General features: G+C 42.7%; 1 pseudogene; it reads right to left on the reverse strand.

Moving 5' to 3' along the window:
- Positions 1–3,026: 3,026 nt before the first annotated feature.
- On the reverse strand, positions 3,027–3,989 carry LOC107115060 (annotated as a pseudogene).
- Between the last annotated feature and the right edge of the window lie 95 nt (positions 3,990–4,084).

Here is a 4,084-nt window from a genome sequence, read left to right on the forward strand (position 1 = left end):
TGCCCAAGTGAGAGATTAGGGGTGGGAAATCTGCACAGTTCCGCTGTTCTTCCAGAGACGTCACCACCAGGAAAAGGAAGCTGTCTCACATAGTAGGTATAGCAAGGTGTTTGTACAGACAGCGTGGAATTTATAGGAAATGCTAACAGATGGGATTAGAACCTGCTGGACACTTTTTTGGGCGAAAAATTCCACAGTATTCTGAAATACCCACTGTTCCATTCTGTTGAGCTTTCTTTAAAAACTGCTCCTTTTACCTTTTAACCAGAGCAGAACGGTTGACATTTATGCTGGACGGCCATGAGACATGAAGTCTTGGGGCCAGGTAGATGTGACTTCAGTATCATCTATCCAGTTACTGGGGGGTTGAATTATTGCTCGCCATCTTTTAACTAACTGTTTTCTGGTTTTAATTGTTTTTAGCTCAATTGTGCTGACTGGTTTTTATTGTTATATGCTTTGTGTAACCTGCCCTGAGCCTGTTTGGGCAGGGCGGGATTTAAATTTAATAAATAAGCTGCCTAGTTAAAGTCAGTATTGCCTACTTGGACTGGCAGAGTCTTTCCAGGGCCTCAGGCAGAGGTCTTTCACATCATCCACTACCTGAGCTTTTTAAATGGGAGATGCTGGAGATTGAACGTGGGACCTTCTGCATGCCAAGCAGATGGTCTGCCACTGAGCCCCAGGTCCTCTCCCTCGTAATGGCTAATCTTTAATTGTATTCTCCATATCTCCATAGGCTTGGGATGGCTGCTCTGATCTCAATATCCAATATGATGGAGGATTAATATTTTCTCACATGATTTGCACCACTTCCTAGTATGAGTAATTCATGGGTGATTTAGGGGGGGGGGGACATTTGACTACCTTTGCTGCATAACCAGTCAAAGGATATGGAGTATCTTCTGGCCAGTCATGACCAGTCCTAGCACTTCTCACTTCCCAGTTAGGGTATTTGTGAACATTCCATGTGATCACAGGATCTCAGCCAATGCTGTGTGGGAGGGGGTCTTTCAGAAACCAAGGCAGTGACAAGGAAGCTGCAAACCAATAAAAGTTATTATGGACATTTATTATTTATAAGTTGCCTATGAAAACCAAGTGCCAAGCCACTTCTTCTTCTTTTTTTTAAAGAGTCTTGCCTGTTGATTTATAGGAAGAAAATAAGGCCACATGGGTCGGTAGGAGAAAAAAGAAACAACGTGCAAGGCAGAGCAGTTTTATTAGCTCTTATTAGATCACTATATACATCATTGGTGGATCTAGTACAAAGTAAACTATATAGTCATAAATTCAATCACAATGTACAGACATTAAAATGTACAGACAGAATAATAATAAAAATATTCTTTAAAAATTAAATATACTTGTAAAATGAATTAACACACAGTCTGAGCATAGTATAGGGTTACATTACATGTTCTCTAGTGTGAGACAAAAATTACGTTTACTACCAAAAATCTTTTACTACTGAATAAAAATAAAAGAACTCAAAAAAACATTAACGCAGGGTCCATATCAGAAAGGCAAATATTCTTTACTTAGGACATCATCAATTATAAGTGTTCTCATGTGAACAGTAATTCAAATGGTTACTCCCAATATGTTTGGGTTGACTTTGGGTGATGCCAACGGGGGGGGGGGGGCAATTGTTGCCAGTGGACCATCACTGTCCATCACAGGCCTGTAGCTAACATGGGGCCCATGGGGGCCCCCCACTGTTTTTGTGGGCCCCTCCCCTGATCCTCAGCTCCCCCTCTCTCCCTCTGGCCCCCTCACCCCCTGATCGACCTGAGCTGGCATCTCCCTGTTTGAGCTCACCTGTGACAAACTGAGTCTCATTAGGACCCAGCAGCAACCGGTGGTTGACTGAGGCACACACACATTGGTCAGATTGCAGCAGTTAGCTCCTGTTGGATTTTCTGTGCCAGGCTTCAGAAAAGATCGTCGGCTCAGGGAAGGAGTGAGGGAAGAAGTTTGATCCCTACTCTCTTTTGTTTTTTTATAAACACGGCAGCTTTCCTAGACCTTTTAGTGTCTATTAACATTGGGATTCTGGCTCACCTCAGAGGAAGGCTGTAATGGGGAGGCTGTGTGGGTGCACGCCAAGCAGACCCCCCTTTCCCTGGAAACTTTGATGTAATTAGCTGGTGGGCCCCCCCAGGGCCCCGTCCACAAAAAATCCTTAGCCATGGGGCTGGTCCATCAGCATCCCTGGCAAAAATGATGGTGAGACAGAGGAAGGTGATCCATCGAGAACACTCATGTAGGTCCTTAAAAGGTTCCCAACTATCTGAAGGGCAGTTTATTTTATTTTATGTTGATTAGTTTATTTTTATTTTTTCCCATTTTCCCCACAAGTTTTATGACAATGCAAAATACTAGAAAAACCATCAGGTCTTCAACTTTCCATGTAAGCACAAGAAATTTAAAAAAATCTCTATCCCGGTACAGATATATAAAGGTAAAGGTAAAGGTTCCCTTGCTCGAAAGCCAGTCGAATCCGACTCTAGGGTTGCGGTGCTCATCTCCGTTTCAAAGCCGAAGAGCCAGCGCTGTCCGAAGACATTTCCGTGGTCATGTGGCCAGCATGACTAAACACCAAGGCACACGGAACGCTGTTACCTTCCCACCGAAGTGGTACCTATTTATCTACTTGCAATTTCTTGCTTTCGAACTGCTAGGTTGGCAGGAGCTGGAACTAGAGACAGGAGCTCACCCTGTCTTGCGGCACCCGGGTCTTGAACCACTGAACTACTGACCTTCCACAGCCTGCAGTTCAGCGTCTTAACCACTTGAGCCACCGCAGATATATAAGGAAGCGTAATTTCCCCAGTGCTTAAGAGCGGTGGCTAATAAATTTCACTTCATGATGTATTTACTCCAGAGTCATGGTACTTGTCAGTCAGGCTGATCTGAAATAAATGGCTGATGAGATATAGCTCTTCCTACACAATAGGGTTACTCTTTAAAGAAGAATGGCAGGCTTATGCTTTTGTACAAATTACATAATAGTTTCCTTGTACAAAACACAGAAATGGAACACGTGTATTTGTACTTGGAGAAGTACTCTTTACTCTTCTGAACATCAGGCTCGATTGTGTCCCTCCCAGGTGGCCAGCCAACAGGACACACTTCTCCATGTCTGTCTGTAAACTGAAAAGCCAGAACTAGCCGGAGTGTTTCATCAACTGAACAGCCAACTGGGAGATCATTCAGTGTGATCTGGCATAAAATTCCTTTCCCATCAGAGATAAAGAGACCCCTGTAAGAAATGTCTTCATCTTTTAGTATTCCTAGCAATCTCACACATTATTTATTTATTTATTTATTTTATTAGATTTATATACCGCCTTCCCCAATGGGCTCAGGGCAGTGTACAAAAGTTAAATATACAATTAAAACAATATTAAAATGACAATTTACACATAAAATCATTTTGATATAAAAGTATTGGTTTGGAAAGGAGAAACCCAGAGGGAATCTCCATTTAGCTCATTGGGTATCCTTAGGTAATTAGCTATGTCTCAGCCTAGTCTATATTGCAGAGTAATTATGAGGATAAAGGGATTTTGAGGGAATGGCAGGAGAGAAATATGATAGACCATAATTGTGACCACAAATGACATGTGGTCCCAACTGACTTTAATAGAGACAAAAATCTCCATAACACGGGTGTCCTGGTTTTTTCAGTAGTAAGCCACATAATCTACAAGGCTCTGTGTGCTCATACCCAATCATTTGTGTGTGCGTAGAGTGACAGGTACCAGGGGAAGATGCACACTACCTAGGCCGCCTTGCTTCTTGGGAGTGTTGATCCAGGCAAGGTGGCAGAAGCTTCAGGTACTTTCGCAGTTGATTCTCCACAACTCCTCAGATCTGTCATTAAAAGGGAGAATCTCAGTTGAACAGACAAAGGTGAATTCAAGCAGATAGGAGAACAGCACAACGTATTTGCCTTTGTAGTCTGAGAGCTCAATTTCTTCAAATTGTTCATCATGTGAGCCACATCAACTACAAGGTTCTGTGTGTTCATACCCAATCATTTGTGTGTTTGCTATCAAGTCACAACCTATTTATGGCA

This window comes from Gekko japonicus, unplaced genomic scaffold (assembly GCF_001447785.1).
Source record: "Gekko japonicus isolate JY-2015 unplaced genomic scaffold, Gekko_japonicus_V1.1 scaffold7355, whole genome shotgun sequence".
NCBI lineage: Eukaryota > Metazoa > Chordata > Lepidosauria > Squamata > Gekkonidae > Gekko > Gekko japonicus.